At 40.7% G+C, this 23,540-nt stretch overlaps 1 pseudogene; it reads left to right on the top strand.

The window, feature by feature from the left end:
* Window positions 1-18,269: 18,269 nt before the first annotated feature.
* On the top strand, window positions 18,270-20,958 carry LOC145121866 (cytosolic sulfotransferase 12 pseudogene; annotated as a pseudogene).
* The last annotated feature ends 2,582 nt before the right edge of the window (window positions 20,959-23,540 follow it).

Below are 23,540 nucleotides of genomic sequence, written 5' to 3'. Positions count from 1 at the left end.
AAGCAAACTCAGCTTCTCGTGCTCAACATAATGAAAACAACCGAAAGAAGAGTTTCGGTCCCCAGAATCAAAACAACCAAAAACAGAGTTTCGGTCCACAAAAGAATAGCAACCGAAAGAGGAGTTTCGGTCCTCAGACAGATGACAACCGAAAAGGAAGTTTCGGTCCTCAAAGTGAAAGAAACCGACAGGATGGTTTCGGTCTTAGACCAACCAATGAGAAGAACCGAAGGGAAGGTAGTTTCAGCTCTCAACCAAGTAAGAGCAATGACCGAAAGCTTAATTCTGCTCCCAAGTCCCATCTTTCTCATTCTCACTCTCACTCACAGAATGATCGAAAGGGAAAAGGAAAGCTCTTTCCAGAAAACGAAAAGAAGACTACGTTTAAACCCAATGTAGAGAACCGAAAGTCTGCTAACGTCAAATCCACAAATCCAAAAACTGAACCTAAAGTACTCAAATCTAATAAAATCAAAGTTTTCACCATAAAAAGAAAAGATGAAACAACATTAATAAAAAGAACCTTTTTAGTTGATGTTTCTCTTACAATTCCCTATTCTGTAAAAGGCTCACAAGGACCCAAGAAACTTTGGGTTCCTAAATCTGCTTAATTTTTGCAGGTTATGCGTGACGAGCAGTTCGACGATTAATGGTACATAGACACTGGCTGCTCGCGTCACATGACAGGAAGAAGGGAAAAGCTGAGGGAGTTTCGGTCCCTTACAGATGGTGGAAGTGTCAAGTATGGTAATAATTCTTTTGGCACAATCAAAGGCTATGGTATGATCACCAATGGTGATTTCACGATACGAAAGGTGGCGTACGTTGAAGGCTTACAACACAACCTTATCAGTGTTTCTTAACTGGTGGTTGGTACCGGGTTAAAAGTTTCGTTTGATGACGATGGCTCAGAGATTATTGAAAAGAAGACGAACAATATTCTGATGAAATCGAAGCGAAAAGGAGAGATGTACCCTCTGAATCTCAATCCCATACGAGGGAAAGCAGCTGTTTGCTTGCTGGCGAAAGCTCACTCAAATGAAAGCTGGCTTTGGCATCGAAGACTCTCCCATCTCAATTTTAAAGACATCAAAAAACTGGTGCTTAGGGGATCATGTTCGAGGTCTTCCTGTTCTGAAGTTCGACAAAGAACACTTGTGTGCTGCGTGTGAAATGGGAAAGCAAAGTTGACAGAGTCATCCTTCTCGTGTCAATACAAAAGTTATTGAACCACTAGAATTACTTCATATTGATCAATGTGGTCCATCTTCAATCGAGAGCATTAGTGGTAACAAGTATATACTTGTAATAGTGGATGACTTCTCTCGGTTTACTGGGTGTTCTTTTTGAAGCAGAAATCAGAGGCCACTCCCAAGCTTAAACTCTTTATCAAGTAGATAGAAGTTCAACTACGAAAGGTAGTTCGAAACATAAGAAGCGACAACGGGTTGGAGTTCAAGAACAAAGACTTTGAAGATTTTCTTGCAGAGAAGGGTACAACTCACAACTTCTCGGCTCCATATGCTCCACAACATAATGGAATTGTCGAAAGGCGAAACCGATCTTTTTGTGAAGCAGCCCGAACCATGCTTAGCTTCGCTTCTCTACCTCTATATTTCTGGGTTGATGCCATTACTGCTGCTTGCTACACGCAGAACAGATCTTATCTCAACAAACGTTTCTCCATCACTCCTTATGAGATCTTGAACAACCGAAAGCCTAATGTAAAGTTTTTCCATGTGTTCGGTTTAAGATGCTTTATCTTCAATTCAAAGGAGCACCGAAACAAGTTTGATGTCAAAGCAGACGAAGGAATCTTTCTGGGTTATTCCTTAAACTCCAAAGCATATAGGGTTCTGAACAAGCGTTCAAAGAAAATTGAAGAGACCTATTATGTCACCTTCGATGATAACTACGTCAAGAAACTGAAGACAACCGAAGGTTCTGCGGAGGAAATATTTCCAAAACCTGATCAAGTTACGGTACCAATTTCAAACCTCTTTGAGCAATACATGCTGCTATTTGATGAACCAGAAAAAGCTATTCACTCTGAATCCAAAGCTGCAGACAAGAAGGTAGACAACTTGAAGAAGATAATCGATGATGCTGCAAACATCCAAAAGATAGTTCTCATATTCAGGGGGAGGGTTCGCCTTTTCCAGATAACCAAGATTCACCATTCCAGGGGGAGTGCCCATCATCATCAATACCAACCGAAAGTCAAGTCCAGGGGGAGAATTTTGAGCCTGAAGATGAGGAAGTATCATCATTCGAGGGGGAGAATGCAAATACATACGATGATGATACTCAGTCAGAATTCGAAGAAGAAGTGAATGCTGAACTGGATCCCTCATATCATCCTAATTACCCTCCACTCACCAAATGGACCAAAGATCATCCACAAACACAAATTATTGGTGAATCAACAGAAAAGGTACTCACACGATCACAGCTGAAAGCGAAACAAACTGCACTATTGTCTAAAGTGGAATTTTGCATGTTTAATTCGTTCGTCTCCAAGGTTGAACCGAAGACGATCAACACTGCACTCGATCATTCTGATTGGGTACAGGCGATGCAGGACGAACTCAATGAGTTCGAGCGAAATAAAGTGTGGAGACTGATTCCAACACCAAAGGATGCTTCTGTGGTTGGACTAAAGTGGGTTTTCAGGAACAAGATGGATAAGGAAGGGAATGTGATTCGCAACAAGGCAAGATTGGTTGTGAAAGGTTACTGTCAAGAAGAAGTCATAGATTACGAAGAGACCTTCGCTCCAGTAGCAAGGCTAGAATCGGTTCGTATTTTTCTCGCCTATGCTGCACACAAGAACTTTGAAGTATACCAAATGGATGTGAAGTGTGCCTTCTTAAATGGAGAACTGGAAGAGACGGTGTATGTAGAGCAACCACCTGGCTTCGTGAACGAGAAGTATCCAGATCACTGCTATATTCTGGACAAGGCAGTCTATGGTCTCAAGCAACCACCAATGGCATGGTATGAAACGCTAACTAGATTTCTCAAAATGTCAAAGTTTAAACAAGGTTCGGTTGACCCAACCTTCTTTCGTAAGAAAGAGTGTGACCACCTTATGATCGTTCAAATTTACGTTGATGATATCATCTTCGGTTCCACAAATCCTGGCTTAACAACTGAATTTAGGAAGTTGATGGAGACTAAATTTGAAATGAGCTCAATGGGTCCTATTAACTTTTTCCTTGGATTGAATATTAGACAGGGACCCAAAGGCATTTTCATTAATCAAGAGGCTTACACGAAGACCTTGCTTGCCAAGTTTGGAATGATGGGAGATTCGAAAGTAAAGGTTCCTATGGCGTTTGGCACGAAGTTAACACCTTCTTTGGACAAACCGGCTGCTGACATGACCCTCTATCGTCAGATGATAGGGTCCCTAATGTATCTAACAGCAAGTCGACCAGATATAATGTTCTCTGTTTGTTATTGTGCTAGGTTTCAAGCTAATCTATGCGAACCTCACCTGCTAGCTATGAAGAATATCTTTCGATACCTGAAGCGAACCTCTTCTCTCAGTCTATGATACCCAGCCAAATTAGGGTTCTTTGTCCAAGCATTCTCAGATGCTGATCCAGGAGGATGTGGACTGGACCGAAAGAGTACCACTGGAGGATGCCAGTTTCTGGATGGCAAACTTGTTAGCTGGCAGTCAAAGAAACAAACCTGTGTGTCTCTCTCTACAGGCGAAGCAGAATACATAGCCGCAGCTTCGTGCACATCTCAGGTCATTTGGATACAAAGTCAACTTCGAGACTATGGCCTGAACATGAAGAAAATCCCACTATATTGTGACTCAGAGAGTGCAACTAGGATTTGTCATAACCCAGTGCAACACTCAAAGACGAAACACATAGCACTGAGGTATCACTTTATCAAGGATCATGTGGAAGATGGTAATGTAGAAATTCATTTCTTAAGAACCACTGATCAATTGGCTGACATCTTTACTAAGGCCTTGCCTGAAGCAAGTTTTAATAAAATCCTACAAGGCTTAGGAATGATGGAAGCTGAATTTGTTCCGAAATCACTTTCGCCTCAATAAAAGTTGGAAGCGAAATAGAGCGAACGCTCGGTTCATTTCGGGTTCGGTTCTCCCGGGAACCGAAATGAACTAAACGCTCGGTCTATTACGGGTTCGGTCCTACCGGGCTCGGTTCGCCTCTTATCTCCAAGTGATGGTTTCAGTTGTATAGTGTGTAATTTTTTTTATGTTTTTCCTTTTATTTTCATAAAATCCAAAAATATTTTTCTTTCTGTTTTTAATTCTTTTTCAGAAAATCTTATAAAATCCAAAAATATTTTTCATTTCTGTTTTTATTTCTTTTCATAAAATTCAAATCATAATTCAAAAATATTTTCTTTCATTTTATTTCAATGTACTTCAGTCTTAATCTAATTTGTGTTTAAGGATTATTCACAATAATGGAGCTGGGGCAGGTATAATTCTTTATCTATGTACTAGCTTAGTGTCCCTAGAAGCATGCTGCTGTATGTTGACCCAAGCCTCCAAAGATTTTGAGTGAAGCCTTAATGACTTGATATATACAAATCATGTCTTCCCAATTAGGCTGTCAAATTCACTCTAAACATGAGCTACCTTACTCTTCTCCAATTGAGTTAAGAGTTTTTCTGCTTGGTCTATCTTTTATAGCAGAGGTACATTCGGTTCTTTAACCACCTCAAACTTATTCTCCATCATAATTCGTTTCATGAATGTAACCCTTGAGACTCTCAGAAACTACCACTGAGGTTTACGGTTACACAACTTCTGTGTTAATGATCTTAGTTTCGTGCCACTACGTGCTAAGTGAAACCCAAAATTCAATACATATAATGCATTGACGGTGAACAATTAAATGTTCTAGCTTTCACCTTTGAATTAACAAAACCACTTTTGTGGAAGTACCTTGAAATCTCCTTTTATTTTGAGAGATCCTTTTGAAAATGTCTATCACCACGACTTTTCTTCCCAAAGGATCCAATTTTTATTTTTTTTTGAGATTTCTAATAAACTTATGTCAACAAGTCACTGAATATGTTCCAAACCTACTTGTTTAACAGGCCACATCGGTCTCACAAGTACTTCGTTCTATTTCGGTCTTATGTCAAGAACCGAAACCTGAATTGAAGCGAAAGCCACCCTTAATAGCCTTATATATAAAAGATGCCTTTCAACGCTTCTTAACAAGTACTTGATCGTAATTCAACGGGAATCCAAACAAGCACTTTGAAGTCTCTCTTGACTTTGAAGGAAGAGATTCGTGCCCGGGATCCACTGCCTTGTGTCTTAAATGACATCACAAAATCCCACAAATAGTTTGATTTATTTCTTTATCTTTGACACTATCTTGCACGAAAATCTTGGATTTTCCAAAAGTCTAGTTTGGTTACTCACAAGCTATTCACAAATATATAGCTTCGGTTCCTAATGGTGTAATGCAGTTATTTACAAACGAAGGGATGAGTCAGTATATAGCCTCGGTTAATTATGATGGTGACGATTCAATTAAAGGTACAAGAGGTGAGTCAGCAGGAAGTCTAATCGATTGCAGATTTGAAAAGGGGGATAAGTATGGAAAGGCGCGTGAATTTGAACCGTTTACCTAGTCATGCGTCGTCAGCTACTTTCTTGGGGTTGCTTGTTGTCTAATCACGCCTTTTTAGGCGTCGTTTCCCAAAAAGGTGGAATCATTGCTCCAAATTTTTCTCTCTCTACAAAATCGTATATAAGGGTTTTGATTACCGTGGTCTTACTCTTTACCACTCTTCAACTCTCTCAAGCAAAAAAGGTGATTTCAGGCGATTTGGTGTTCACTGTTCATCTTCCTCTTCATCAAGCTTCAACAATGGCAGACTCTTCTTCCGTTCAAGAAACCTCTGCTCGCTCCACTCTTCTCACAATCAAGCCTAACCAAAACTTGCTGATCGATCTCACACCATTCATCTACGATACTTACATGTTTCAAGTGGTGGAATGTCTCAAGTATTCCCCACTTGTCATCGCTCTATCAAAGGTGGAAGTCGTCCCAATGGCGTGCCTCTCACAAATCTACCCCACTGCTACTTATGACAAAGCCACAGAAAAGGTTTATTTCGACATTCTCAACCAGAAGGCTTCAGTCTCCAAGAACCGATTATGCTCGCTGCTAGGGCTTACTTATGAAGCATCCATGGTGAATCCTGATTCCATCTCCATAGGTCAGCTTTTTTCGATGTTCTACAACATGGGGTATACCGAAACCCTAACTACTGTGACCAAGTTCAAGAAATCGTGCCTTCCTCCTCAATGGAATGGACTCTTCACCCTCCTTTTCAAAGGGCTTTCAGAACAAAGTGTCGGCTCAGATGGTGCTAACAAGTCATTCATGACTATGCTTTATGGGTTGTACAATGGTATCAACCTGGATTATGGTTCGGTACTATGGCTAAACTGGTTCAAAGCTTGTCATCTACCTCTCGTCACACAGAAATTTCTTGTGCCCGGTTCTGGACCATTGTCACTCAATGGACAATGGAGCGCTATCATGTTGCCATCATGGCAGACTCACTACTCTCCTCCATTGCTACATTTCACACTATGAATATCATTGTCACTCATCCCTCGAAGTATCTCTTCGTTGGCTCAATTCCAGAGTCAATGTATGCTTGTGTGTCCACTGAAAGCAAGATTATTCAGGAGTACAAGAAGCTCCCTTCATCTGGTCCAAGGGAACTCAATTTGGAAATGTTAAGGTCTATTGAAGAAGTAGACAAACCTGCTAAGAGGGGCAAAAAGCAAGAAACAAAAAAGGGCGAAAAAGGAGTTAAAGTATCGAAGGTGCAGACTCCAAAGAAGCGAAAGTCTGAGAAGGCAGAACCATCCCAGCCCAAGTAGAAGAAAGCCAAGAAAGCAGTAAGGAAGCTCATTCTTTCTTCATCAAGCGACTCAGAGAGCGAAAGCTCAGATGATGAAGGTTCGGTTCGTGGAGACACACTACCTCGTTCACCTACACCAGAGGTAACAGTTCGCTCCAAAGCACCTTCTCCTCCACCTATTTCCATCCCCATTCCCATTCTTACTCTTATATTCTCTAAAGCTACAACCACAACCACTACTGGAGTTCAAACCAACGTATCTGATACGGGGGTTCGTACTTCAGCACCCAAAACCCCTGTTACTACCAAACCTCCATCTCCTACCCAATTGACAGAAACAAATACCATTCTTGGTGGTGAGGATGTCGATTACGATACTTTCTACTATAGTCCCTACAGGTGGCAAAGCGACGATGATGATGATGCCCCTGTCACCAAGCGCCATCTCAAGGAGCTGAACGAAAAGCTAGATAAGCTTATGGCCTCTTCCTCTACTCAGGATTCTCCTTCTGATTCTGCCATAAAAGGCATGATCGCCACCTGGGTTAAGGAACACGAAGCTTCAATCACCAAAGCCACCTCAGCTATTGATGCTTCAACAAAAGTCTGCACCGAAGCGACCGAAAAATTCGATAAACTAATTTCTAACGCCAATCTTTTCCTTGAGTCTTTATAGGGTGCTGCAGAGCAAAATGCCAACAAAGTCAATGCCTCAGTTCAGGCCCTAACTCAATCTCTTCAACAAGAGAAAGAGCTCTTTAAGGTGTTTCGCAAGAACCTCACCTCTGATCACGTCAAACATCAAGCATCTGTCTCTGAGCGTTTGGATAAACTTCAGGCAGATCTTGCCTTGGAAAGCAGAGTGATGGATGAACTTGCTCTGAAGACCACTCAAATCAAAACCCAGACTCTAAAGCTCAATCAAGCGAACAAGGAACTTGAAGCACTGCGTTCGGAGTGGTCTGTGCTAAAAAGCTCCGTTGGTAATGTACACTCTATTCTTCTTCATCTTCTCGAAGCCTACGATTCAGTTCTTACAATCTCGGTTAGACGTCATTTGGCTGAGAAGTTGCAGCCTGCTCTTGATATTCTAAGCCGGATAGAGGGTGTTCCGGAGTCCGTTGTCTCTCCGCAACAAGGGGGAGAAGAAACGAAGTCTTCATCTCAACCACCGAAGTCTTCATCCCAACCACCGAAACCTCAACAACCGAAACCACAACAAACGAAGGTGGTTACTGAACTGAAGGGGAAATAAGCTTCGGGTTCAGGTATGCAAGATAAGGGAAAAGGAATTGTTGATGATGATGATGATGAGGACGATGTTGATGATATTGAAGAAACGATTCCTAAACCAAGTTTTCACAAATCTAAGCCCACCGCTCAGGAGATTAAAGAAAAAGTTACTGAAGCGATTAATCAGGAGAATGAAAAGAGAGAAGCTGTCACACCCCGAAACCGATGGCGGAAACGTTTCAGGGCGGAGGACGTCATGCGTAGTATCACAACAGTTGTATCATAGTAAGCGAAGTAAACACAACCATTACATTATAATAAGAATGTTTACATTGTTTGAAAACATGGTTTATACATAACAGTATATAACAAAAGTAAAAGACGTGACTCCAAAATGCCCCGTCTTCTCCAAAAGTTGGCAAGAGTACCTGTCTATTGTTGCCCTGAGAATACAACCAGTTTTGAAAATATCAGCATAAAGCTGGTGAGTTCATAAGCGTTTAGTTCTGGTAAAAGAAATGTTTCTTTGATCATTTGAAAAGTGTTTCCCAAGAAAATCCTATATTTTCTTATCAAAGATGTTTGATTATCCAATCGTTATTTGTTTAACAGCCTGTTTATGTAAGGTTGATTTATCCCAGGAAAATCCTATATTTTCCTTAAAAGTTGATAGTTGGTTAACCGTTCTGGAATGAGGTGTACAAGTATCTACCATACTTGTATCGTTAGATGTAGTTTCCTTGAAAAACCCCGTTTGCTCTCTGTGAGGTGTATTAGTCTTATTACATAAATAAAACTAATAAAATAGGTAGTGAACTAGATCCTAAGGGTATTACTAATGCCCTTTAGTAATCAAATCGGTTATTACTTTAAGGTTAGTTCACTTGTTTCATTATTACAAAAGTAAATTTTCGCTACCTAAGTTGTGAGTGTCATAACTGTACTTAGACTGGATAAGGCACGTATCGGGGCCAGTATCTTTTTATGACTTTGTCACCCCTGAACCTAACGGTCCCGCTGTAGCTAGCAGTGAAGGTGCGGGATAGTCAGTCCCATATAGATCTATACACAATAGTCACGCTCTCCCTCCAAGAGATTCTGGTTACAAGGGTTAGTCCTACACTCTCGAATCCGATGGAGTGTTACCAAGGACGTGTCTCAAAACTTAGCCTAACAAAGTTACAAGTAATAATACTGAAAATCATGTTTATGTTTTATATGAATCCTTTGTAAAATATCGCATTTTATGAGAAGATTCACAAGTTTCTTGCTTTAGTTTTGAAAACTGTTTCTACGAGTTGATTTCTTAATCGTTTGGTAAAACTGTTTTCTGTGTTAAAAGCATACTGAACATATAATTATTTTTAAACAAAATAACATACTTGAGCACAAGTTTCCTTGTATGTTTGCTTGTATCCCCCCCCCTTAAAACATGAAAAACTCGGAAAAAGGCGTAGGGCTATGAACTCACCGTTTGACGTAGGATCTGGGTGTATGATCGGTTACGAATGCTGAGTGTCAACCGATGTTTCGAACACAAGTGGATCCTATTAACATGTGATAACACATATGTGTGTTAGAATTAGGGTGTTTCATGACTAAACATGACGGGAAACCACCCTAAAGACTTGGAAATGCTTGTCGGGACCCTATATGATCAAACAAGGGAGGTGTACGGCCAAAAGAGTGTGTGTGCGGCCAGGGTGTGCGGTCAGCATGTGTGTGCGGTTGCATACAGGAGTGTGCGGCCGTATAGGAGGCGTGTGCGGTCGTACATGGGAGTTTGCGGCCGTACATAGGGGTGTGCGGCCGTACACTCTTCATTCATGCTCAAAATGTCGATTTTCGGGTGTTTCAAAGCCAATACCAAGTCCAACTAGCAAATGAAGGCCAAACTCTTCACCTTGGAGAGTCTTTGAGGTGTGTACGACCACCTTATGAAGGTGTGCGGCTATACACCTTCAAGTGACGAAGAACACGAAGAACATGATGAGTTTTAAGCTTAGATCAAGGTGTCTTACCACTATAACAAGCTGAATGATGGAGTAATTCACGTTCTTGAGGCCTTTAGAGTGTTCTTGGATGAAGTTTTTAGAGAGAGAAAGTAGAGTGCAGCCAAATGAAAGGAATGAATGAAGAGGGTCACCTTATATAAATAAGGGTGAGTGTGCGGCTGGAGGGTGGGTGTGCGGCCGCACACCCAGGTGTACGGCCGTACACTCCTCCCGAGAGGGTGTATGGCCCGGTTTTGTCTCTATACGACTTGTTGACTCATTTCTAATCTCATTCCCGGCTGTACTCAAGCTTAGAACACTTAAACTAACACTTAAACGACGTTAAAAGGTAATGGAAATCAAGTTAAATGTTGATAAAGTTGACCAAGTGTACAGAATAAAAGTTTCGGGTTGTCACATTATCCCCCCGTTAGAGGGAATTTCGTCCCGAAATTCGAACATAGAATACAAATCATGGAATAGAAAAGAGATGCGGATATTTTTGATTCCTCTGATCTTCATTCTCCCAAGTGAATTCAGGTCCCCGCTTGGCATTCCAGCGAACCTTCACTATCGGGATGCGGCTTTGTTTCGTTCGTTTGATCTCTCTATCCATGATTTCGACTGGTTCTTCCACAAAGTTCAGGTTCTCGTTGATCTCAATCTCGTCAAGAGGAATTGTAAGGGTTTCTTCGGATACGCATTTCTTAAGATTCGAAACGTGAAAGACGGGATGAATGTTGCTAAGTTCTTGCGGTAAACGAAGTTTGTAGGCTACGGGACCGATCCTAGCGATGATCTCGAATGGTCCTATGTATATCGGATTTAGCTTTCCACGCTTTCCAAAGCATATCATGCCTTTCCAGGGTGAGACTTTTAGTAGAACACGGTCTCCAACCTGGAACTCCAAGGGTTTTCGTCGCTTATCTGCGTAGCTCTTTTGTCTATCTCGTGAGGCTTTCAGTCGTTCTCGGATTTGTACGATCTTTTCGGTGGTTTCGCGGATGATTTCTGGACCAGTGAGAGTGCTGTCAGGGACTTGCCCCTTGGCTAGTTGCGTGTCGCCCACTTCAGCCCAGCACAGAGGGGATCTGCACTTGCAACCATAGAGGGCTTCGAAAGGCGCAGCCTTGATGCTTGTGTGGTAACTGTTGTTATAGGAAAACTCGACCAAGGGCAAATGGGTGTCCCACGACTCACTGAAGTCAATAACACATGCTCTCAACATGTCTTCCAAGGTCTGTATGGTTCTCTCACTCTGCCCATCTGTCTGAGGATTGTAAGCTGTGCTCATATCCAGCTTAGTTCCAAGAGCCTTCTGTAGTGACTGCCAGAACCTAGAAGTGAACCTGCTATCTCGATCGGAGATAATGGACACAGGCACACCATGCAGTCTAGCTATCTCTCGGATGTAGATTCTCGTGAGTCTCTCCATTTTGAAGTTTTTCTTGATCGGTAGGAAGTGGGCGGATTTAGTCAGCCGGTCGACAATTACCCAAATGGCATCGTGCCCACTTGGAGACTTGGGCAATTTGGTGATAAAATCCATAGTAATTCTTTCCCACTTCCACTCAGGTATTTCCGGCTGGTGGAGAAGACCTGAGGGCTTTTGATATTCGACCTTCACCTTGGCGCAAGTCAGGCACTTGCCCACGAATGTAGCGATCTCTGCTTTCATGTTCGGCCACCAATACAGTTTCTTGAGATCGAGGTACATCTTGTCCGAGCCTGGATGAACGGAGTATCTAGTCTTGTGATCTTCGTTCATTACAACCTCTCTGTAACCACCGAACTTTGGGGTCCAGATCCGGTCCATGAAATAATAGACTCCGTCTCCATTGATCTCTAGGTTCTTTTCCATTCCTCTTAAGGCTTCACCCGATATGTTCTCTGGTTTCAAGGCTTCCAGTTGAGCCTCCTTTATTTGCGCGGAAAAATGGGAATGGATAGTCATGGTCAGTGCCTTCACTCTACGACCTGAGTACTCCTTCCGGCTGAGGGCATCTGCCACCACATTGGCCTTGCCGGGATGGTAGCGGATTTTGCACTCGTAATCGCTGAGTAGCTCAACCCATCGCCGTTGTCTCATGTTCAGCTCCTTCTGATCGAAGATATGCTGCAAACTTTTATGGTAAGTGAAGATAGTGCACTTGGTTCCGTAGAGATAATGTCTCCATATCTTCAATGCGAATACCACTGCTCCCAATTCCAGGTCGTGCGTTGTGTAGTTGACTTCGTGTGCTTTCAGCTGTCTTGAGGCATAAGCAATGACTTTTCCCCGTTGCATGAGCACACAGCCTAGGCCCTGATTGGATGCATCACAGTAGACAACGAAGTCCTCCGTCCCTTCGGGCAGAGACAAGATAGGTGCGCTGCATAGGGCCCGCTTCAACGTTTGGAACACAGTGTCTTGCTTCTCACTCCAATAAAAGGGTACGCCTTTCTGAGTCAGAGTGGTTAAGGGTTTGGCAATTTTGGAGAAATTCTGGATAAATCTGCGATAGTAGCCAGCGAGACCCAAGAATTGATGGATTTCTGTGGGCGTCTTCGGTGCTGACCAGTTCTCTATCGCTTAGATTTTGGAGGGGTCCACGTGTATGCCTTCCTCACTTACCACGTGACCTAAGAAGGTTACTTTTCGAATCCAGAATTCGCACTTGGAGAATTTCGCGTACAGCTTCTCCGTCCTTAAGGTTTCCAACACAATCTCAAGTGCTGTCGATGATCTTCTTCACTTCTGGAATAGACAAGTATATCGTCGATGAACACGATTACGAACTTGTCCGAGAAAGAACGGCACACCCGATTCATCAGGTCCATGAATACTGCCGGTGCGTTGGTTAGACCAAAGGGCATCACTACAAATTCATAGTGACCATACCGAGTTCGAAATGCTGTCTTAGGAACATCACTCTCATGGACTCGCAGCTGATGGTACCCTGATCTTAGGTCTATTTTGGAAAAATAACTGGCTCCTTGAAGTTGATCGAAGAGGTCGTCGATTCGAGGAAGAGGGTAACGGTTTTTGACTGTGAGTTTGTTCAGCTCTCGATAATCGATGCACATCCGAAAGGATCCATCCTTCTTTTTCACAAATAAGATCGGGGCTCCCCAGGGTGAGGAACTCGGTCTGATGAATCCTTTGCTGAGCAGCTCATTGAGCTGACTGGATAACTCCTGCATCTCTGCTGGTGCTAATCGGTATGGGGATTTAGCTACGGGGGTAGCTCCGGGGACTAAGTCGATGCGAAACTCGACTTGGCGTTCGGGAGGGATTCCCGGGAGATCTTCGGGAAAAACATCGGGAAAGTTGCAGACTTCGGGGATGCTCTCGAGGTCTTTGACTTCCTGCCTCTTGTTAATGATGTGGGCTAGGAATGCATAACACTCCTTTCGCAGGAGTTTCTGGGCTTTGATGCACGAAATGATACGGAGGTTTGAACTGAGTTTATCGCCGTAAATGACAAGAGTTTCATTAGAGGAAAGATTGAGACGGATAGCTTTTTCGTAACAAAGAATATCAGCATGATTGGGGCTCAACCAATCCATGCCGATGATGACATCAAAGCTTTTTATGGAGACTGGCATAAGGTCGATAGGAAAAGAATGATCGTTCAAGGTAAGGGTACATCCTACGTATATATCATTAGTGCTCTCTTTCTCACCGTTAGCCATCTCGACGGTAAATGTTTCAGTTAGTGGTTGAGGTTTATGTTTGAGAAGATGTTTGAATGCATGACTAACAAAACTCCTATCCGCACCAGAATCGAAAAGAATGCATGCATAAGAGTTGTCGAGGAGGAACGTACCCGAAACAACTGTGGGATCAGCGACTGCCTCCTCTTGCCCTATCGTTAGCACTCTCCCTGTGCCACCTGCTGTTGTTGCCTTGGGGCAGTTTCTCTTATAGTGTCCGACTTCTCCACAACCATAACAGGCTTGACCGACGCCTGCTCCAGATGCCTGATTGGCTGGTTGGACTGGTATTTTGCAAACTCGAGCTGTGTGCCCCTTTCTGCCACAGCTGGTGCATGACATTTGTCGACATGGGTCGGGATTATGATGGTAATTACACTTGTCGCACCGAGGAAGGGTACCAACATATTTACTGGTAGGTGCTTGAGTGGCAAGAGCAACGGTTGGAGTAGTAGCAGCGTGGACTGCCGCCGTTTGCTGTTTCTTTGAGGGCTCTTGTGAAGACTGGCCCTTCCGCTGCTTCCAAAACTTTCTTTTCTCACCACTCCCTTTTGCTGGCTTAGGAGCGGTTGCCACTTTATCAAGATCAACTTCGTGATCTATGATAGTTTACGCCAGGCACTTAGCGCTGTCAAAGGTGTTTGGCCTAGCAGCCAAAACATTTCCTTTGGTGGGTTGTGTCAGTCCCCAAATGTATCTCTCTATCTTCTTGCTTTCCGGGGTGACCATTCCCGGACAAAGAAGTGCTAGGTCTTCAAACCTAGAAGTGTAGGCAGCAATGTCAGATTCCTTCATCCTTAGGTTCCAGAGTTCGTGCTCTAGTTTCTGCATCTCGCCCCGTGGGCAGTACTCAGCTAGCATGAGTTCCTTTAAACTTTCCCAACCCATAGCATTTGCCACTGGCAGGGTTAGGGATTTGACCCGACCATTCCACCAGGTCAGTGCCCTGTTGGCGAAAGTGCAAGCGGCGAATTTCACTTTGTTGGCCTCCGAACAGGAACAAATTTCGAAAATGGACTCGATTTTCTCGAACCATTGTGTCAGGGCAATAACTCCTCCTTTGCCGTCGAAAGATGTGGGTTTTGCGTTCATGAAGTCCTTATAGGAGCACTACTTTTGGTGCCCCTGACCACCTTCATGATTTTGGGGATGAGTACCACTTCCTTGCCCACCAGATCCGCCATAATTTATTTGTGACATTGCGACAGTCACAGCAGGAGTAACAGCTGCCTGGAACATAACGGGATCGAACTGAGGGGGCGGTGGTGGTGGTGGTGGAGTGTCGTCGTTTCTTCTGATAGGTCTTTTTTGCGGGAGACATCTTGTTCTAGAAACAATCAGGAAGAAGAGGATGGTAAGTCCTCCAGACATATGAAACAAAATATATCCCATCCTGATAATAAAGTGTTCTACCAAGCGATAAGCAAGGAAAGGTTACTAATACAAGTAAGTTATCGCTAAGAAATGAATAGGTAGCAACACTAGAAATGAATATATTCGGCTCTGGCTAAAATACTCCTACAGTATTTTAAGTTGCATGTTTTGTTCTTTTGATACCTTGTTGCATGGATACTGGGTAAGTTTTAGGCCTGTTGCAACACCAAAGTCACTCCCAAGCACATGTTGGTCATGTCTCGAATGAATATAGTTGATCAGGCTATATTGACCCTAGACATGATTACATACTGCTCAGGTTTAACCGCAGTGTCCAACATCCAAAATACTTTTGCTTTGTTCTACTCATGATATTGTTTCTGGTACGTAGGTATACTTGTATACTTTTTGTAAAAATACTTATATTTTTAAAAGTATACTTTTAGTTCAGAGCACTTTGGCCCCTTAGTGTTTATAGTTGTATACCATGTAAGGTTCGGTATACTTAGTTCACTATAAACAATAGCTCTGATACCAATCTGTCACACCCCAAAACCGATGGCGGAAACGTTCCGGGGCGGAGGACGTCATGCGTAGTATCACAACAGTTGTATCATAGTAAGCGAAGTAAACACAACCATTACATTATAATAAGAATGTTTACATTGTTTGAAAACATGGTTTATACATAACAGTATATAACAAAAGTAAAAGACGTGACTCCAAAATGCTCCGTCTTCTCCAAAAGTTGGCAAGAGTACCTGTCTATTGTTGCCCTGAGAATACTAGCAGTTTTGAAAATATCAGCATAAAGCTGGTGAGTTCATAAGCGTTTAGTTCTAGTAAAAGAAATGTTTCTTTGATCATTTAAAAAGTGTTTCCCAAGAAAATCCTATATTTTCTTATCAAAGATGTTTGATTATCCAATCGTTATTTGTTTAACAACCTGTTTATGTAAGGTTGAGTTATCCCAGGAAAATCCTACATTTTCCTTAAAAGTTGATAGTTGGTTAACCGTTCTGGAATGAGGTGTACAAGTATCTACCATACTTGTATCGTTAGATGTAGTTTCATTGAAAAACCCTGTTTGCTCTCTGTGAGGTGTATTAGTCTTATTACATAAATAAAACTAATAAAATAGGTAGTGAACTAGATCCTAAGGGTATTACTAATGCCCTCTAGTAATCAAATCGGTTATTATTTTAAGGTTAGTTCACTTGTTTCATTATTACAAAAGTAAATTTTCGCTACCTAAGTTGTGAGTGTCATAACCGTACTTAGACTGGATAAGGCACGTATCGGGGCCAATATCTTTTTATGACTTTGTCACCCCTGAAACTAACGGTCCCGCTGTAGCTAGAAGCGAAGGTGCGGGATAGTCAGTCCCATATAGATCTATACACAATAGTCACGCTCTCCCTCCAAGAGATTCTGGTTACAAGGGTTAGTCCTACACTCTCGAATCCGGTGGAGTGTTACCAAGGACGTGTCTCAAAACTTAGCCTAACATACTTGAGCACAAGTTTCCTTGTACTTTTGCTTGTATCCCCCCCCCCTTAAAACATGAAAAACTCGGAAAAAGGCGTAGGGGTATGAACTCACCGTTTGACGTAGGATCTAGGTGTATGATCGGTTACGAATGCTGAGTGTCAACCGATGTTTCGTACGCAAGTGGATCCTATTAACATGTGATAACACATAGGTGTGTTAGAATTAGGGTGTTTCATGACTAAACATGACGGGAAACCACCCTAAAGACTTGGAAATGCTTGTCGGGACCCTATATGATCAAACAAGGGAGGTGTACGGCCAAAAGAGTGTGTGTGCGGCCAGGGTGTGTGGTCAGCATGTGTGTGCGGTTGCACACAGGAGTGTGCGGCCGTACAGGAGGTGTGTGCGGTCGTACATGGGAGTGTGCGGCCGTACATAGGGGTGTGCGGCCGTACACTCTTCATTCATGCTCAAAATGTCGATTTTCGGGTGTTTCAAAGCCAATACCAAGTCCAACTAGCAAATGAAGGCCAAACTCTTCACCTTGGAGAGTCTTTGAGGTGTGTACGACCACCTTATGAAGGTGTGCGGCTGTACACCTTCAAGTGACGAAGAACACGAAGAACATGATGAGTTTTAAGCTTAGATCAAGGTGTCTTACCACTATAACAAGCTGAATGATGGAGTAATTCACGTTCTTGAGGCCTTTACAGTGTTCTTGGATGAAGTTTTTAGAGAGAGAAAGTAAAGTGCAGCCAAATGAAAGGAATGAATGAAGAGGGTCACCTTATATAAATAAGGGTGAGTGTGCGGCTGGAGGGTGGGTGTGCGGCCGCACACCCAGGTGTACGCCCGTACACTCCTCCCGAGAGGGTGTATGGCCCGGTTTTGTCTCTATACGACTTGTTGACTCATTTCTAATTTCATTCCCGGTTGTACTCAAGCTTAGAACACTTAAACTAACACTTAAACGACGTTAAAAGGTAACGAAAATCAAGTTAAATGTTGATAAAGTTGACCAAGTGTACAGAATAAAAGTTTCGGGTTGTCACAGAAGCGAATTTGCTTAATAAGAGGAAATTTAAGTTTCCTCTGTGGTCGTTGGAAAGGCTTCGAAAGGAGGTTATTGAAGCTCCAAGTTCACATTGGCTAGAGCCTGTTCTTTCATTCGATGTCGAGAATTCTAAAGATTCTCAATTCGACATGCCAATCACTCGTAAGGCTTTCATCTTTCACTACTTTGAGTCTACAGTGGCGATTCCTTCTCCTGACCCGAAGGTTGATCAAGACTTGCTTGAATACTATCATGAATTCTCTCAACCTCAGTACCTGACCTGGAGTAGCAAGAAGATCACAACAGTTAAAGTACTGAAACCTACTGCAGCAGGGAGGTTAATTAATATCAAGCTCAAAGTAACCCGAGGATCAGACGGTTCGGTTCATACGATCTCACTTGCTGATTTGCCGAATCTGAATTAACATGATTGGATTCTCCTGAACAACATCCTACTCTCCAATCCGAAGGAATATGAGCCAATCATAGATCACATTAAGCGTATGCTAGTGTGTTACATTCATGAAGTGGCAAAGATGGATCAGGAGATTGCCGCTGCTATACGAAAGAGGCCCTTAATCAAGCCAATCGGGAAGGCGGGTGACACTAAGCTGATGGTGAAGAGTAAAATGGATCCACAGTCTCACACTATTATGTTTCTTAGAGGCGAAGGTCAAAGGTGCCTATTTGCTCTTGCTGACAAACATCTATTCTCCAATCCCTTCTTGGAGCACATTCTTAAGCTTATCCATGGGTGTGATCAAAACAGTGAGGCAGACAAGAAGTTGTTCTCAGATATGCTTCGGTGGTATATGGCTTTCAGACAGACTCTACTTGCCATCATTCCAAAGTTGTTCAAGGTTGTGAAGCGAACTCCTCAACCTCCACCGAAGTGAAGTCTCGCCCCAATTGGCGCAAAGGGGGAGATTGTTGGGCTTACTGTGTTGCGTCTTTGGGCTCGGTCCTTAGCCCAGTTTTGTTACCGGTTTGGGCTTGTCCAACCGTGTTTATTTTTATTAGGGTTTAGTATTTAAGGTGCATGCATGCATCCTTTGTCATAAGAGCTTTCATTATTATTCTCATAATTGTACTACAAACCCTAGCTCGCCTCTACAGTGGAAGTTCTTCATCGAGCTCTGCTGAGGCGTGACTATTCTTGAATCATTAAGCAATACTTTGATTTCATCTCGTGTTTACTGTGTTTGTTTGTTGTTATTGATTAACATGTTAAAGATCTAATCGATCTAAGAGTTTTCAGCTCATCACCATGTCAGCAATAACATAACAAACTAAATAGAACAGCATGCAATGGGTCCACAACTTAACAGAGTGGATTACCCCCTGGGACCACAGTAGGAGTCTAGATTGCCTTATGGGCCCACAACTCACATCTGGCTTGCCATCGAGTCCACAGTACGAGTCTGGATTGCCTACCGGGCCCACAGCTCGTATCTGGAATGCTACCGAGCCCACAGTATGAGTCTGGATTGCCTACCGGGCCCACAGCTCGTATCTGGAATGCTCCTAGGTTTTGTTGGTTACCGCACGGAGCAGTACAACCTCAACCCAATCCACATAACATATCAACATATAACATAACTAATGCACATACAGGTAATCACATAATACTACGGTAGTCCAACAGATCTACCTAACAGGCATAGCAACTAGCATGCAACTCTAGCTCATACTCAACATATTACCACTGCTAGGATATCATACCCAATGCACATACCAAAATCAATATTATCACAGGTAGTCCTACAGGCCTACCAAACTAGCATATCCAATTAGCATGCATATCTAATACATACTTATCATAACAACTACTAGGATATTAATCCATTGGGCCGGCCTTGGTGCCTTAGACCCCTTAGTATAGTGAGGATAACTCACCTTGCAAATTTCGACTCGGTGGATAAACTCCAACTCTCGGATCACTGCCACAAACTCCACCACCTAGTATATATATATATATATATATATATATATATATATATATATATATATATATATATATATATATATATATTGAAGTATAATGCTATTTAATTAGATTGAGTGAGATCTGTGAGGAAAATGATAAAGACCCTCAGTTTATATATATGGCTTTTGTAAATAATAAGTTTTCAATGGAGACAATCTAGCCAAGTCTTCCCAAGTACTTGCAAAATTTTGAAGTGTCCAAAGAGTGCAATGATCTGATTTCCTCCTTGCCCAAAGATAGAGGATGGGTTGTACCCATCATGTACCAATACCAAGGTTTTTGGCATCATACTTGGCAGCTCCAAGGAATTCTAGCATTTCAAAAACATTTTCTTGCACAAGACACTGATATTCTTCTCGTTACAGCTCCAAAATCTGGCATCACCTGGTTAAAGGCAATTTCTTTTGTTGTCATAAACCGAATTCAATATCCTATTGCTTCCACAGACCACCCTTTACTCAAAAATAATTCCCATGTAGTTGTGCCTTTCGTGGAACAAGTCTATGCTGATAACTCTAATCCCCACTTCTCTGAGACACCTCCTAGACTCTTTGCCACTCATATTCCTTATGTTTCACTACCTGAATCCGTCCATAATTCCAAGGTCAAGATCGTTTATATGTGCCGGAACCCAAAAGACTTATTTATTTCTACTTTTCACTTTACAAACAAGTTGAGGCCCGAACATATGGGGACCAATTCCATGGAAGAGATGTTTGCTTTGTTCTGCAAAGGAGTGTTCCTATATGGACCCTATTGGTACCATGTGCTGGGATTTTGGAATGAGTCTCTAAAGAGGCCTAAAGAAGTGTTGTTTTTGAAGTACGAGGAGATGAAAGAGTAGCCAACTACTCAAGTAAGAAAATTAGCAGAGTTTTATGGCTGTCCATTTACACCTGAGGAAGAGAAGGAGGGGATTGTGGATGCTATCTTAGGTTTGTGTAGCTTTGAAAGTTTGAGTAATATGGAGGTGAATAAAAAAGGATATCTGCCCACTGGTGAGATGAAGCAGGCGTACTTCCGGAAAGGTGAGGTCGGAGACTGGAAGAATCATTTGACAGCGGAGTTGGCGGAAAAACTAGACGTGATCACTGAATGCAAGTTTCAAGGATCAGGATTAAAATTTTAAAGAAATCAAATATGTGAATATAAACCTTGCTTAAAATAGCTTGTTAAGTTTTAATATTTTCTTCTAAGTAGTTTGGTTAAACAATATCCTTTGGTGTTATATGAATAAAAAATGCATGTATATATACCATCTAAAGATTTTATAATATTCTCAAAGATATGTACAAAAAGGCCTATATATTTGGTAACTGTTATAAATGTATACACTTGAAAAATACAACGACATTTTTTTTGATCTTCTGAAAAACTTTGTATATATTAAGTTGTTCCCGAATCTAGAATCCTTATATATTAAGTCAATCATTAGATTTTAATACTGCTACAAATTTAATGAGCAATATTATGGCGGTCGAAACCCACCCGTTATCAAATCATAAAAATATTTAATAGTAGGTTATAACCCGTGTAAAACACAGTTGTTTTTTTTTTATAAAAACAATAGAAAAAAGTAATTATTTAATCATACACATATTAAAAAATATTTATATATGGTAAATGATGTATAAATGTTAATTTATGATCCTCATGTATAACTAATATTAATAAAGTGTTACAAAAATTAAATAATATTATTTAACTTTGACTGATGATAAAGAAATAATAGTGAAATATCAAACATTTAAAACAATATATTATTGCCCATGTATGAAAATTGGTTCTCTCGTAAACAAATCAACATTTGACGATAATTATGTTTGATTTTTATTTATGATCGTAGCAAAAAAAAAAAAAAAAAAAAAAAAAACAAGTGCAAACATCTGAAGTCTCGTTTATGACCACTAATTCGTAAGCAATCTTAAACTAAAAGTCTGATGTCTGATATTATTTTTCAGTTACGGTTACTGCTTCGTAAACATTAACATCAAATGTAAACATGTATAGGTGGTAAAGAATTTACGACGAGAGTATATATATATATATATATATATATATATATATATATATATATATATATATATATAGTGTTCACTTTTTTTGTCACAGATTTTTAATCAAATAAAATCTTGAACTTTACATTGGTATCATCATCTAAACATTAAGGTACAAATCACTATGGTTATACAAGTACCATCATTTAAATTAAGTCACAAACATTGCTTTCTCTTGTAAAAGATCCTTACACCACTTGGATTCATGTCTTTCTTAAGCATTTCATCAAACGTATTATTAACATCATTTACTTTATAATGTAGCTTCCAGAAAAAACATCATTGGTTACATATGGCAAGCAGACATCGCATTGATTAAAGCCAATTGAAACAAAAACATATGACAAATAGGAAAATTGTAAATAGTTGGACAAAGCATGACATCAAAAATTAGGAATGATAAAACCATTAACACATTTTAAAAGTCTAGGATAGTAGCTTGGTTTATGCCATGAATTTGCTTTTGGATATAATTATTGGTGTTGAAGTTTCAATTGGTAATTTTCGTCTTTATCTCATTTAGATTTCAAGTTGTGGCCATTTATACTTAATATTTGTTCAGCTGAAGGCATGAAGTCATTTCTCACTTGGGATCCAGGGTTTGGAGATTTTAACAATTTTACCCCCGAGCAATAAAGCATATTAAAGCGAATGAAATCACAAAGCAGGAACCCGAGAAGAATCCTTGTATAATGATTAAACATACCTATTATAGCATTTTAGTTTGATAAGTCTTCCAAATTATAGCATTGTACTTTTGTTTTTTCATATTATAGAAGTGTAGCTTGAAAACATACCTAATTATAGTAATTTTATAAAAGTAGTCATCTGCATGTGTAATGTAATGCGGTTTTATACATTTAACAAATGAAAATAAATTGTTATTCTTTTTGCTTTTTTCTTATTAAGTTTACTTTTTTTTTCTTATTAAACTATCATACTTTATAACTACAATGCAATAATTTATTGTTATTCTCTTAATTTTGCTTTAATTTCTATTTCTATAACTCTTTTTTCCTAATTAAAGCATTCACTTTGAAAGTTAATGCAATAAGTGGTGGATGTTTTCAAAGTATACCCAGTTTGGCAGTTATAGAATTTTACTTTGAATGTACAATGCTTTAATGTGAAAAAAAATAAACACCAAACATATATAGATGAGGAAAAAATGAAAGTAACAATCCCTTTAAGTATGAAATCTTAATTGCAGACCCTCTTATCATAAATTTTCATTAAAAGCCAAGCATATATAGATTTAGAGAAAAATGAAGTAAATATGCACAACCTTCTCAAACCTTCTTTTAATAAAAAAATTTGGATTACTTAAAGGAATGCAAATTCTCATGCCTGAAACACAACCCTATTAGAATCATCAAGTGAGATTTCTCAATCACCAAAAAACAATGTGCACAATTAAACCAGGAAAACAAGGTAAGATACGAGGGATGGACATACCTTCTTTGAGAAGTGAGCGATACAATGACATTATTGTATTCAGACACATTTTTAACAACAAATTGACAATATCCAAGTGATGGGATGGTGGCTGTTGAATAGCAGGGACTAAAATTTGACCGAATTCCAAACCAAAAAAATTATAAACCCAAAAAAGCTAGTCTCTCGAAATAAAAATAAAATGAGAATTAAAGATAACATAACAATCAGGTGGTGGTCAGGTGCAATTTGTACAAGCTTTTCCCGCCATTTCCACTAAAAAACATACAAAAAAAAAACAAGCATGTTATCGAAAAGGGAGGAGAGGA

Source organism: Lactuca virosa, chromosome 6 (genome assembly GCF_052849685.1).
Source record: "Lactuca virosa cultivar CGN04683 chromosome 6, Lactuca_virosa_CGN04683_v6, whole genome shotgun sequence".
Classification (NCBI taxonomy): domain Eukaryota; kingdom Viridiplantae; phylum Streptophyta; class Magnoliopsida; order Asterales; family Asteraceae; genus Lactuca; species Lactuca virosa.
Note: the sequence above shows the minus strand (reverse complement) of the source record. Positions and strands in the feature narration are given on the sequence as shown.